Here is a 15,796-nt window from a genome sequence, read left to right on the forward strand (position 1 = left end):
TGTTATTCCTCTGATATATGCCGAGTGTCTTCGAAACTTTTCGAAACTTAGAAAACTAAGAGGGGGAAAATGTTTAACATTTAAAACTCAGCACAAAAGGAAAAATTAAAATGTAAGAACGACTGATAATTGGATTAGCTGATTTTGAAAATTAAAAAAATGAGTAAACTTGTCGGGGGTGATAGCGTTGCTGGTTATATAAGTAGTTTATTTTGTAAACAATTATATGGCACTTGCGAATTTTTTACTTAGCATATAAAGGTTACAGCATTTAAAGTTCAGTTAAGAGAATGAGCTCAAAAATAGTAGTATATTTATCTCTTTACCCTAACCTTGTACCCCGACTTTAAGCATGCAAAAAGTGAAGCAGCGGCCAACATAGGCCGATTTACAACGGTCAAACTGAGATATAATAAATTTGTTCACTGTCAAATTTGTCTACCATCAGCTCTCAGCATTTAAGCTCAGGAAAAAAAATAAAGGAAACTTTGGGTAGTGCACTGGTCTTATTCAAAAATCTTATTGAGTAATAAAGTAATAGGGATATTTCCTCCGAGATTCATTTCCTTATTCTTCGTAATAAGTTCGTAGACTTCTAACTGAAAACTAATAACGATATTTGTTGCCAATTTTTGTGCTTATTTCGGTAAAATTCAGTCAAGAGATGACGAAGCGCTTGATAACGAAACTGGTCTAACTCAGTAAAACAATAAACTAAAAGATTCTGACTATAAAACGGTAAAATAATAAAATAAAAGATATTTATTTCACTGTCAAATTTATTTGTTTACCATTTTCACGCAACATTTCAAGTTGTCATGGGATATATGCGGCTCATGCACCAGGGATACCCCGCAACGATTCGTTTCTGAGTTACCGGTTTGCCGCCATGTTTTAATGACAAGTGAGAGTATCTTTTTTAAGCAGTAATTTTATCATGAAAGGTTTGCCCAGTAGAAATATATGTTTAGCTTAATAAAGTTTGAAATGGTGCACAAAAAGAATTAAAATTTAAAACAGCGTAGCAAACGAAACTTCATACTGCCAATAAGTTGCCATTTACTTGTTTACTTTAAAAGTGTTTTGCATCGTTTTGTTTAAACAAGTCGAACACTCAAGACAGCCACGAACGGGTGTCCACAGGAAGGCAGAAACAAAGGCGAGAATGTTCTTAAACGTGACTTATCCTTAAGTCGTAAAGTTAAGAGGCTGTGCTCACCATTTGGGTTCTTTTAAGACTTTTAAAAGCAGTCCACGCATGTCATTTTTTGGTCTTTTCATCTTGTTTGCTTTTTTTTTAAACAAGCTGCATGTTATGAAATAGATACTAGACATAGCCAACGTAGTGAAGTTTGATATGTTTAGCAGATGTATAAGAATAATTATTAGCTTTTTTGAAGAAGCGGAAAAACACACGCACGGTATTCACATTCTAGCGAAATGGCTATAACAAACTTTTCTGGCGATGTCAACCAGAAAACGGCAGTCGAAGATGCCTTTTGCCCGGCAGAATTAAGCAGAGGTACACAAAACCAGCTGATATGCCTGTCAGTCCTGAACATTTTGATGGCCATCATTGCATTTCTGGGGAACACTCTGATCCTAATTGCACTTCACAAGGAGTCTCCCCTTCATCCACCGTCCAAACTCTTGTTTCGTAACCTAGCGACAACTGATCTCTTTGTTGGCATCATTGTAGAGCCTCTTACAGTTGTTCACTGGATGTTTGTGGTGAGGAAGCAATGGGATATGTGTCGTTTTACATTTGCCGCACTTGTAGTAACAGGTTATACGTTATGTGGAGTATCTTATTTAATATCGACTGCAATAAGCGTGGACAGACTTCTTGCCCTGTTGTTAGGACTCAGATACAGACAAGTTGTAACCGTAAAGCGGGCACGTGTGAGTGTAGTTGTGTTATGGGTTGTCTCTATACTCAATTTACCAATTTTCTTTTGGATTAACCCTGTATCGGCACGATATCTTCGCTTTACTGGTGTAGCACTGTGTTTAGTAACTTTGAGTTACTGTTACACGAAGATTTTCCTCACGCTGCGTCATCGTCAGCATCGAGTACAAACCAACAATGTTCAAAGAGAACGAAGCCAAACAATTCCACTGAACATAGCTCGATACAGAAAGACAGTGTCCAGTGCACTGTGGGTGCAGTTCACATTGTTTATTTGTTATCTTCCATATGGAGTAGTGGTGTTTTTGACAATGCAGAGTACACCTAATTCAGCTATGTATTTCGCATGGCAAGTTACGCTCACTTTAGTTTATCTCAACTCGTTATTAAACCCGTTTCTTTACTGCTGGAAGATCAAAGAAGTGAGGCAAGCGGTGAAGGAGACAATCAGACAAATATTTTGTTCATGGAGCTAGTTCTTATTTGTGATGTATTTAAATTTCTGTTGAAGTGTATGGAAACTGAAGTTAGTTTCTCAGTCTCGCCAATGTGCCCTTGCGAAAGGAAATATGGATACCTTTCGAATGCTCAGAAATCGCGTGAATCGTGAGCGTAAGATCTGCCGGGCAAAGTATTACGAAGTAAAGGTTAGCCATTTGAGGGAGTGTAAGCCATCTGTGTGGTGGAAAGAGGTGAAAAAGTTCAGCGGCATGTCACCTGCCTCAGAAACGCGGGACAACACCAGCAAATTACTGCGACACCTAGGTTTTTCACCTGGTGTCCTGGCAAATCACATCAATTCAGCGTTCCTGACCCCAATGCAGGATTTTGAGCCTGTTACCCACAATCCTTTTGACCCACCACAAGCCAACAACGAAAATCATGCCGTAAATATGATATCGGAGTTTTCAGCTTTTATGAAACTATCTGCACTCAACCCCTCCAAAGCACATGGGCCAGACGGTATCCCGGCATGGTTATTAAAAGAAAACGCTGATCTCCTGGCGGGTCCAGTCTCTGCGATCCCCAACTCCTCTTTCCACGAATCCCGCCTTCCGCCTTCTTGGAAAGAGCCTGACGTAGCCCCGGTCCCAAATCAAAGGCCTATTAATGACATTAGCAAGCACCTCCGTCCGATTTCCCTTACGCCCATCCTGTCTAAACTCGCTGAAGATCACATTGTTGAGAAATACGTTAAAGCTGCTGTGTTACAAAGAATTGACCCTCGACAATTTGGAACTATTCCCAAATCGTCTACTACACATGCCTTGGTCAGTATGACGCATAATTGGCTTGTTAACACCGACGGAAATGGTGCCACGGCAAGAGTAGTCCTTCTTGATTTCCGTAAGGCCTTTGACCTTATCGATCACAGTGTTCTTGTCCAAAAACTAACAACATATGATATTCCGAGTCAAGTCAGAGGTTGGATCGTTGACTTTTTGATGGACCGGAAACAAAGAGTTAAACTTGTTTAGGATTGTCACTCTGAATGGAGCTCTGTGCCATCCGGTGTCCCCCAGGGAACAAAATTAGGCCCCTGGTTATTTCTTGTCATGATTAATGAATTGGACACACCAGTTGACATGTGGAAATACGTGGATGATACATCTTGTTCCGAAATAGTTACAAAGGGTAGTGAGAGCAAACTCCAAGAAGCTGTGGATGACCATTCGAGACAAGCGAGTCTCGATGGGTTCCAACTGAATGAGTCCAAGTGCAAAGAACTTTGAATTGGTTTCTCCAATAGCAACCACGATTTTAAACCCCTAGTCCTAAATGGCAAGCCCCTTGAATTAGTCACCAGTGCCAAATTGCTAGGCGTGACCATTAGCCACGATTTAAAGTGGAACATGCACAGCTCTGAACTAATTAGAAAATGTTCCTCTCGTCTCTACTTTTTACGTCAACTCAAGAGATCCGGAGTGGCATCAAGTGAACTGGTGCAATTCTATGTGACATGTATTAGGCCCGTCCTGGAATACGCAAGTCCTGTATTCCATCGTTCTCTACCAAACTATATTAGTGTGGATTTGGAACGGATCCAAAGAAGGGCATTCAGAATCATCTATCCTGACCTGTCATATAGTGTAGCACTAGAAACAGTTTGCCTACCGAAACTTCACGAGAGGAGAGAAAAGATTTCAATCGATCTGTTCGACGAGATCGTCTGTAACCCCACCCACAGTCTCCATAGCCTCCTCCTTCAAAGGAAGAGTTGTAAATATGCACTGAGACGCAAAAGTGATTTCACTCTCCCCCTATGTAAGACCGAGCGTTTGAAAAACAGTTTTATTTTTAGCCATGTCTATAAGATGTAGATATTTTCTCATTTCCTTTTTGTTATTATATTTTTAGCCATGTCTATAAGATGTAGATAATTTTCTTATTTTCTCTTTGTTATTATTAGAATTTGTAAATATCCCGTAATTCAGCCTATGGCTGCAATGGTCTTTATAATAAAGTATCTATCTCATCTCAGAAAGTGATAAGGGAAACGGATACTGCATCTTGAGCCTGGTAACACAAAAAGACGGCATTTTATGGACAAAATATTTCCCAGGCTTCATTTAAAGTTTAGAAAGGGATGTTGAAAAAAAGAGAAAAAAAAGTTGTCGACACATCGCTGGCAGACGTTCTTGTTCGTTATAAGAGACTGAAATGAAATTCCGATTGCCATTTGCATCTGCTGTTGTGTTCCGTGTCTTTGTTGAAGACATTGGCTGTTTACCATTTACTAAAGAATTCCGGAAATTTCAGTTGCGAATTTTCCTTTCGGTAGAACGTTTTCCATTTACCCCAAAAACTGCAATTTTGGCTGAGACATATTCTGCACAACTGTCAAAGCCAAGGGTTTGAAGATGTGACACATGTAAATGAAACTCTAATTCCCTTTGGGAACGTTCCAACCAGAAAAAAGGAACTACCTTTAAAAACAAAAATTCTGAAGATTGGGCGATAGAGAAAGACAGTATTACATCCGGCTTCCTCAACTCAAGCTATTCCTCTCGCAAGACAAGCCACATATACATGAGTTGTGATCTTAATTTATCGTCAAACCCGATTCTTTACTAAGGGTTCGCACTGAAACTTCAAAGCGTTTCTTTCCTTACAGCGGTTGTGTAACTTTTTAATATATTGTCAAGATAATTTAACTTTTTTTAGCTGTTAAAGATCCTGTTGTTAAGGCTATTGTTCTTAACCTTGTGAATTAAGTTATTTAATTTTTACCTTGCCTTACTAGTACTCAGGGCTCTCATTGATAGCAGGTCTGTTGTAATATATGGCCTGAAGGAACTACCCTTTTTAAATAAAGGTGTTTTAGTTTCAATTTTAGGAAGGTTTGGGAAATAAGACAAGCTGTGAAAGGAAGGGTTATACAAGTTATTTATAGTTCTCAGGCGGTGTCTTCGCCCTTAATTTGATTATCGAGTCAGCTTTGTGAGTTTAAGTGTATAGCAATAACTGTTATTTTCTTGTTATTCCTCTGATATATGCCGAGTTTCTTCGAAACTTTTCGAAACTTAGAAAACTGAGAGGGGGAAATGTTTAACATTTAAAACTCGGCAAAAAAAGGAAAATTTAAAATGTAAGAATGACTGATAATTGACTTAAATAGCTGATTTCGTAAAGAATAAAAAAATGAGTAAACTTGTCGGGGTAATAACTTTGCTGGTTGTATGGAGTTTATTTCGAAAACAATTTTATGACACTTGCGATTTTTTGCTTAGCATAAAGGTTACAACATTTAAAATTCAGCTAAAACTATGAGCTGAAAAATAATAGTATATTTGCTGTCGAATTTATCTCTTTACCCTAACCCTGTAGCCAGACTTTGAGCATGGAAAAAGTGAAGCAGCGGCTAGCGTAGGCCGATTTACAACGGTCAAACTGAGATATAATAAATTTGTTCACTGTCGAATTTGTTTACCATCAGCTCTCAGTATTTAAGTTCAGGAAAACAACTTTCAAAAGGAAACTTTGGGTAGCGCTTATTCAAACATTTTATTGAATAATAAGGTAATAAAGATATTTCCTCCCAGATTGATTTCCTTATCCTTTGTCATAAGTTCGTAGACTTACAAGCTCTTTTAACTGAGAACTAATAAAGATATTTGATGCCAATTTTTTTTGTTTGTTTCAGTAAAATTCAGTCAGTCAAGAGATCATGAAGCGTTTGATATCGAAACTGATCTCACTCAGTAAAATAATAAATTAAAAGATTCTAACTATAAAAACGGTAAAATAACAAAACAAGAAGATATTTATTTCAGTTGTCGAATTTATTTGTTTACCATTTCCTCGCAACATTTCAAGTTGCCACCCAACGGTTTGTTTTGGTGGATATCTGTTCTGAATATCATAATCGCCTCAGAAATTTGATATTAGTCGTAAAATGAATGAAAAACTAAAAAGTTTCGTTGACGAAGGGACAAATATCTCGTTAAAAATACGAAAACAAGGTCAGTTAACATTTTCGGAAAAGTAGCCACAGCTCGTAAATTCGAGAAATGGGATTCCATTCCGTAAAACTTCATGCAATTGAAACTTCAGTTAAAGCATTCGAACAGATCCACCTGAATTTAGATTACACAAATATGTCTTTAAAAGGCCAGAAAACGATCTGGGAACACATTAAGACCACATTTTAAATATTTTTCTTTGATGTTATCGTTATAAGGCGCTCCTATTAATCCCTATCAGTTTACAGCCAAAACTGACAAACAGTAAAAGCATTTTATAAAGGAAGTTATTGAAAGAGGAAGTCTTGCAAATGTGTTTATTTATAACCTGAGGGATTTGCTAGTTCAATGAAATTAACTCTACTTTTCGTTCAAGAGAAAAGTGAGTTTTAAATATTAATTACGTCATTCGCTGATGATTATTCAATAGGCCATTCGAGCCTTATCTTAAAAGCGAAGCTAAATACACAGTATTTATTATGAAAATTAGTTTTTTTATGGAAACAAAAGTACTTTTGGTGTGAAAAGCTTTAAACTAAGACTGACTTTCATAACGAGGTTTACAGCAACACGGAAATGGCCTACTGCAGCGCAAGGAACTGTTAATCATTGACTATAGGGATGTCTCCCTGTATACTTCTTTTTAATACTATGCTGAACTGGATTTCATATAAAAGTAAAAATACCAACGTTTTATAACACGGATAAAAGGCTTTCAAGAAATTTTGTTGTAGTTTAATATTTGCTTGATGTATAAGGAAACAAAGCCGAGAACCTTGCAGGCATATTAAGTAGAACGGTGCGAATGATTGTAAACCCAAATACGCGCGATACGCATCACTCAGGTCTAGCTAAGAATTCTTGTGTCAAACTAGAACTTACATTACTAAGTTTCGATTCTCTGAGTAACCGGTTTGCCGCCATAGTTAAATGACAATTGAGAGTATCTTTTTTAAGCCGTAATTTTATAATGAAAGGTTTGCCCAGTACAAATGTTAAGCTTAATCCAGTTTAAAGATTGTGCACAGAAAGAATTCAAATTTAATACAGCGTAGCAAGCGAAACTGAATACTGCTAATAAGTTGCCGTTTACTTGATGACTTTAAAAGTGTTTTACATATCGTTTTATTTAAACAAATCCGGCCAACACTCAAGACAGCCACTAACGGGTGGCCACAATAAGGCAGAGACAAAAACGAGAATGTTCTCAAACGTGTCTTATCTTTAACTCATAAAGTTTTAGTATACACAACTTTAGAAGCTGTGCTCATCATTTGGGATTCAGTTGCGCCATGTCACATTGTATTTTTAATATGCAGCTAAACTTTTGCACGCTTAAATTTTCCCGATACTGATAAGACCTCTGATAACTATCCGCATAATCGGACACGGAAAATGATGGCATGGCGCCATCGAAACGTCATTCAAAATTGCTATCGGTGGTTTTTATTTTAAATTATTGAATGAAAACTTCAATTATTTCTCGCGAAACGAGGGCCGAAGGTCTGATCATGAGCGTAGCGAGGTTAATAAATTTGCCGGGACGAGCCGAAGCCCGAGCGAAGAAAAGCTGCGCGAATTCGAGCAAAAATATATAGACTCGATTGCAAAAAACATTGACACCTAAAAAGCATAAAATATGAACGATGAGAACCAACGGACTTGTGAGTAGCGTTAAAAAATTGGCCCTCGTTGGCGAACTTGACACTTTAAGGAAAGCTTGGACAGTTTCCATCATTCACAACGTACAACTAATTTTGGTTCAGTATCAACCATCGCACGAGAATAGAATATTATGCAAATAGATTTAGTATACTTATACCCATTAAGCCATTTGGTCTCATCATTCACAGTTTATGCTTTTTAGGTGTCAACGTTTTTGCAATCAGTTATTCGCTCTTCTGAAGAAGCGGAAAAACACATGCGTGGCATTCACATTCTAGCGAAATGGCTATAACAAACTTTTCTGGCGATGTCAACCAGAAAACGGCAGTCGAAGATGTCTTTTGCTCGGCAGAATTAAGCGGAGGTACACAAAACCAGCTGATATGCCTGTCAGTCCTGAACATTTTGATGGCCATCATTGCATTTCTGGGGAACACTCTGATCTTATTTGCACTTTACAAGGAGTCTCCCCTTCATCTATCGTCCAAACTCTTATTTCGTAACCTAGCGACAACTGATCTCTTTGTTGGCATCCTTGCGGAGCCTCTTGCCGTTATTTCCTGGATATTTCTGGCGAGGAAGCAATGGAATATGTGTCGTTATACAATTGCCGCACTTGTAGTAACAGGTTATACGTTATGTGCAGCATCTTTGTTGACATCGACTGCAATAAGCGTGGACAGACTTCTTGCCCTGTCGTTAGGACTCAGATACAGACAAGTTGTAACCGTAAAGAGGGCACGTGTGAGTATAATTGTGTTATGGGTTGTCTCTATACTCAATTTACCAATTTTCTTTTGGATTAACCCTGTATCGGCACGATATCTTCGCTTTACTGGTGTAGCACTGTGTTTAGTAACTTTGTGTTACTGTTACACAAAGATTTTCGTCACGCTGCGTCATCGTCAGCATCGAATACAAACCAACAATGTTCAAAGAGAACGAAGGCAAACAATTCCACTGAACATAGCTCGATACAGAAAGACGGTGTCCAGTGCACTGTGGGTGCAGTTGACATTGTTTATTTGTTATCTTCCATATGGAGTAGTGGTGTTTTTGACAATGCAGAATACACCTAATTCAGCTATGTATCTCGCATGGCAAGTTACACTCACTTTAGTTTATCTCAACTCGTTAATAAACCCGTTTCTTTACTGTTGGAAGATCAAAGAAGTGAGGCAAGCAGTGAGGGAGACAATTAGACAAATATTCTGTAGATGGAGCTAGTTCAATGTAATGTGTTAATTTCTGTTAAACTGTATGGAAACTGAGGTTAGTTTTCAGAAAGTGATGAGGGAAATGGATAGTGAATCTTGAGCCTTGAACCTATTGACACAGAAAGAAAACTTTTTATTGACAAAAGGCTTTCTAGCCTTCATTTAAAATTCAGACACATCGCCCGCAGACGTTCTTGTTTGTTATAAAAGACTGAAATGAAATTTCGATTGCCATTTGCATCTGCCGCTGTGTTTTGTGTCTTTGTTGAAGACATTGGCTGTTTACCATTTACTAAAGATTTCCGGAAATTTCGGTTGCGAATTTCCGTCTGGGCTGAACGTTTTCCATCAACCCGAATAAACTGAAATTTCAGCTGACACATATTCTGCACGACTGTCAAAGCCAACGGCTTGAAGATGTGACACATGTAAATGAAACTCTAATTTCCATTGGAAACGTTCCAATCAGAAGAAATTAAAGGAACTACCTTGTAAACAAAATTTCAGTTTTTTTCCAGAAACCGAAGGCAAATGATTCCACTGAAGATTGGGCGATACAGAAAGACAGTATTACATCCGGCTTCCTCAACGCAAGCTATTTTGCTCGCAAGACAAGCCACTGCACATATTCTTGAGTTCTGATCTTAATTTATCGTCAAACCCGATTCTTTGCTTAGGGTTCACACCGAAACTGGGAAACGTTCCTTTCCTTACAGCGGTTGTGTAATTTTTTAATATATTTTCAAGATAATTTAAACTTTTTTAGCTGTTGAAGATATCTTTCATTGTTAAGGCTATTGTTCTTAACTTTGTGGATTAAGTTATTTAATTTTTACCTTGCCTTACTATTACCCAGGGCTCTCATTGATAGCGGGTCTGTTGTAATATATGGCCTGAAGGAACTACCCTTTTTAAATAAAGGTGTTTTAGTTTCAATTTCAGGAAGGTTAGGGAAATAAAGCAAGCTGTGAAAGAAAGGGTAACATAATTTATGTAATATGTCAAAAACGAGGGCGAGTGCTTTATCACGGGTTCCAAATACTGAGAAACAGATGAAAGCACGAGGCCGCAGGCCGAGTGCTTTCATCTGTTTCGAGATATTTGGAACCCGTGAGCCCGAGTTTTTGACATGTCTTCTCAAATGAAACAATAAGAAATTAATCTCATTAAAATGCAAATGTTTGATCTCAGATGAAAAACATGTTTCATCTCAGATGAAAACCTGGTGGTGTTTCATCTGGTGTTTCATTGGGGTATCAAGATTCATCCACCTGACCGAAATGGAGGTCATTTATTGGCTTTTGACTGCATGAATTATTAATGAGTTTGAGAATTATAGTTCTCATGCGGTGTCTTCGCCCTTTATTGGAATACCGAGTCAATTTTGTAAGTGCAAGTGTATAGCAATAAATGTTATTTTCTTGTTATTCCTCTGATATATGCCGAGTTTCTTCGAAACTTTTCGAAACTTAGAAAACTGAGAGGGAGAAATGTTTAACATTTAAAACTCGGACAAAAAAGGAAAATTTAAAATGTGAAAACGACTGATAATTGACCTAAATAGCTGATTTCGTAAAGAATAAAAAAAATGAGTAAACTTGTCGGGGTAATAGCGTTGCTGGTTATATGAAGTTTATTTCGAAAACAATTTTATGACACTTGCGATTTTTTGCTTAGCATAAAGGTTACAACATTTAAAATTCAGCTAAAACTATGAGCTAAAAAATAATAATATATATGCTGTCGAATTTATTTCTGTACCCTAACCTTGTAGCCCGACTTTGAGCATGGAAAAAGTGAAGCAGCGGCTAGCGTAGGCCGATTTACAACGGTCAAACTGAGATATAATAAATTTGTTCACTGTCGAATTTGTTTACCATCAGCTCTAACGTTTAAGCTCAGGAAAAAAAGTAAAGAAGGAAGGGTAGCGCTTATTCAACAATCTTATTGAATAATAAAGCAATAGAGATATTTCCTCCCAGATTGATTTCCTTATCCTTTGTCATAAGTTCGTAGACTTAAAAGCTCTTTTAACTGAAAACTAATAAAGATATTTGTTGCCAATTTGTTTTGTTTGTTTCAGTAAAATTCAGTCAAGAGGTGATTAAGCGTTTGATATCGAAACTGATCTCACTCAGTTAAATAATAAACTAAAAGGTTCTAACTATAAAAACGGTAAAATAATAAAACTAGAAGATATTTATTTCACTATAATGTCGAATTGATTTGTTTACCATTTTCACGCAACATTTCAAGTTGCCATGGGATACATACGGCTTATGCACCAGGGACACCCAACGGTTCGTTTCGGTGAATATCTGTTCGGAATATCATAATCACCTTAGAAATTTGGATTTAGTCGTAAAATAAATGAAAAAATAATAACTTTCGTTGACGAAGGGGCAAATATCTCGTTAAAAATACGAAAACAAGGTCAGTTAACGTTTTCATAAAAGTTGCCACAGCTCGTAAATTCGAGAAATAAGATTCCATTCCCTTAAACGTTCTGCAATTTAAACTTCAGTTAAAGCATCCGACAGATCGACCTGGATTTAGATTACACAAATATGTCTTTAAAAGGCCAGAAAACGATCTGGGAAAACAAAAGACCACATTTGAAATATTTTTGTTTGATGTTATCTTTATAAGGCGCTCCTATTAATCCGTATCAGTTTACAGCCAAAACTGACAAACAGGAAAAGCATTTTATAAATGAAGTTATTGAAAGAGGAAGTCCTGCAAATGTGTTTATTTATAGCCTGCTTTTCGTTCCAGAGAAAAGTGTGTTTTAAATATTAATTACGTCATTTACTGATGATTATTCAATAGGCCATTGCCGAGTTGCTTGGAACCTGATTGTAAAAGCGAGGCTAAATACAAAGTATTTATTATGAATATTAGTTTTCATATGGAAACAAAATTAATTTTGAAATAAAAAAATTCAAACTAAGCCTTGTATTCATAATGAGGTTTAAAGCAACACAGAAATGGCCTAACGCAGTGCGAGGAACTGTTAATCATTGACTATAGTGTTGTTCTTCTTTTTAAAACTATCGTGAGCTGGATTTGATATAAAATTCAAAATACATTTTTGAACACGGGAAAAGGCTTTCAAGGAATTTTGTATAAGTTTAATCTTTGCTTGTTTGTATAAGGAAACAAGCCCAAAAACCTTGCAGGCATATTAAGTCATAGTGTAGAACGGTGCAAATGATTGTAAACCCAAATACGGACGATACGCAACACTCAGGTCTAACTAAGATTAAACTTAGTTCTTACATTACTAAGTTTCGATTCTCTGAGTAACCGGTTTACCGCCATGCTTTAATGACAGGTGAGAGTATCTTTTTTAAGCCGTAATTCTATCATGAAAGGTTTTACCAGTACAAATGTTAAGCTTAATCCAGTTTAAAGATTGTGCACAGAAAGAATTCAAATTTAATACAGCGTAGCAAACAAAACTGAATACTGCTAATAAGTTGCCGTTTACTTGTTGACTTTAAAAGTGTTTTACATATCGTTTTATTTAAACAAATCCGGCCAACACTCAAGACAGCCACTAACAGGTGGCCACAATAAGGCAGAGACAAACACGAGAATGTTCTCAAACGTGTCTTATCTTTAACTCATAAAGTTTAAGTATACACAACTTTAGAAGCTGTGCTCATCATTTGGGATTCGGTTGCGCCATATCACATTGTATTTTTAATATGCAGCTAAACTTTTGCACGCTTAAATTTTCCCTATACTGATAAGACCTCTAATAATTACACGGAAAATGATGACATGGTGTCATCGAGACGACAGTCCAAATTGTAAAATCGCTTGTTTTTATTTTAAATTATTGAATTAAAACTTCCATTATTCATCGCGAAGCGATGGCCGAAGGTCTGATCATGAGCGTAGCAAGGTTAATAACTTTGTCAAGCCGAGCCGAGGCCCGAGTGGAGAAAAGCTGCGCGAATTCAAGCGAAAATTGATAAGGACAATTTGACACCTTAGGCGCTCATATCAATTCGTATCAGTTGACAGCTAAAACTGACAAACAGGAAAAACATTTTATAAAGAAAGAGGAAGTCTTGCAAATGTGTTTATTTATTACCTGACGGAATTTTGCTAGTTCAATGAAACTAACTCTGCTTTTCGTTCAAGGGAAAAATTAGATAATTAATTAATCGCTCTTTGAAGAAGTGGGAATACGCTCAAGCCAGGGCGGTATTTATATTCCGAGCCAAATGGCAATAACAAACTTTACTGGTGATGAAAACAGGAAAAGGGAATATGAAGATTTCTTTTGCTCGGCAGAAATAAGCGGGGGTACACAAAAACAGCTGATGTGCCTTTCAGTTTTGAACATCTTGTTGTCGATCGTTGCATTTCTGGGGAACACTCTGATCCTAGTCGCACTTCACAAGGAGTCTTCGCTTCATCCGCCGTCCAAACTCTTGTTTCGTAACCTAGCGGCAACTGATCTCTGTGTTGATCTGTCGTTACCCATTATTCGTATTTGGAGGAACAAGTTCTACGTTGTGTGCAGTATCTTTGTTGATAACGACTGGAATAAGCGTGGATAGACTTCTTGCCCTGTTGTTAGGACTCAGATACAGACAAGTTGTAACTTTAAAGCGAACATATGCGGCTATACCTGCATTTTGGTTTGTCGCTATAGTCTGTGTAATACTAAGATTCGTTTTGCTTAACCCTGCATCGTCACCATACATAATCTGTACTGCTATAGTACTGTGTTTAGTAACTTCGAGTTACTGCTACACGAAGATTTTCCTCACGCTGCGTCATCGTCAACATCAAGTACAAACCAACAATGTTCAAAGACATGGGAGCCAAACAATTCCACTGAACATAGCTCGATACAGAAAGACAGTGTCCAGTGCACTGTGGGTGCAGTTCACATTGTTCATTTGTTACTTTCCATATGTAGTAGTGGAGTTTTTGACAATTCAGTGTACACCGAATTCAGCTATATATCTCGCGTGGCAAGTTACATTCACTTTAGTTTATCTCAACTCGTCATTAAACCCGATTCTTTACTGCTGGAAGATCAGAGAAGTAAGGCAAGCGGTTAAAGAGACAATCAGACAAATGTTTTGTTCATGGAGCTAGTTCTAATTTGTGATGTGTTAAAATTTATTTTGAAGTTTATGGAAACTAAGGTTAGTTGCTCAGAAAGTGATAAGGGAAACGGATACTGAATTTTGAGCCTTGTAACACAGAAAGACGAATTTTTATGGACATTAGGCTTCCCAAGCTTCATTTAAAATCTAGAAAGGGATGTTGAAGCAGACAAAAAAAAAAAAAAAGAAAAAGAAAGATTATGGACACATCGCCGGCAGACGTTCTTGTTCGATATAAGAGACTAAAATGAAATTTCGATTGCCATTTGCATCTGCCTCTGTGTTCCGTGTCTTCGTTGAAGACATTGGCTCTTTACCATTTACTAAGGATTCCGGAAATCTCGGTTGCGAATTTCGGTCTGTGTAGAACGTTTTCCGATTTACCCCCAAAACTGGGATTTCGGCTGAGACATATTCTGCACAACTGTCAAAGCCAAGGGCTTGAAGATGTGACACATGTAAATGAAACTCTAATTCCCATTGGGAACGTTCCAACCAGAAAAAAGGAACTACTTTTTAGAACAATTATTCTGAAGATTGGGCGATAGAGAAAGACAGTATTACACCGGCTTCCTCAACTCAAGCGATTTTTCTCGCAAGACAAGCCACATATACATGAGTTCTGATCTTAATTTATCGTCAAACCCGATTCTTTACTAAGGGTTCGGCACCGAAACTGCTAAACGAAGTGCGAACTGCGAAGTGTTCCTTCCCTTACAGCTGTTGTGTAACATAATTTCACTTTTTTTAGCTGTTAAAGATCTTGTTGTTAAGGCTATTGTTCTTAACTTTGTGGATTAAGTTATTTAATTTTTACCTTGCCTTACTAGTACCCAGGGCTCTCATCGATAGCAGGTCTGTTTTAATATATGTCCTGAAGGGACAACCCTGTTTAAATAAAGGTGTTTTAGTTTCAATTTCAGGAAGATAAAAGCTGTGAAAGAAAGGGTAACATAATTTATTTATAGTTTTCAAACGGTGTCTTCGCCCTTAATTGGAATGCCGAGTCAGCTTTTAAGTGTAAGTGTTTGGCAATAACTGTTATTTTCTTGTTATCCCTTGTATATGCCGAGTTTCTTCGAAACTTTTCGAAACTTAAAAACTGAGAGGGGGAAAATAACCGAAAGTGTATAACATTAAAAACCCAGCAAAAAAGGAAAAAAAAATAAGATGTGAGAACGACTGATAATTGACTTAAGTGATTTTGAAAATTAAAAAAATGAGTAAACTCGTCGGGAGTGGTAGCGTTGCTGGTTATATAAGGAGTTTTTTTGGAAAACAATTATATGGCGCTCATCAGTGCGTATTTCTTTACACTAACCTTGTAACACGCTTTCTCGTGTTTGATTTATTACTCTGGAAACAATAAAACAATCTGATAACGACAAGTGATTCAGAAGAAGAAACACA

This window comes from Pavona decussata, unplaced genomic scaffold (genome assembly GCF_977016875.1).
Source record: "Pavona decussata unplaced genomic scaffold, jaPavDecu1.1 SCAFFOLD_46, whole genome shotgun sequence".
In the NCBI taxonomy this organism is placed as follows: domain Eukaryota; kingdom Metazoa; phylum Cnidaria; class Anthozoa; order Scleractinia; family Agariciidae; genus Pavona; species Pavona decussata.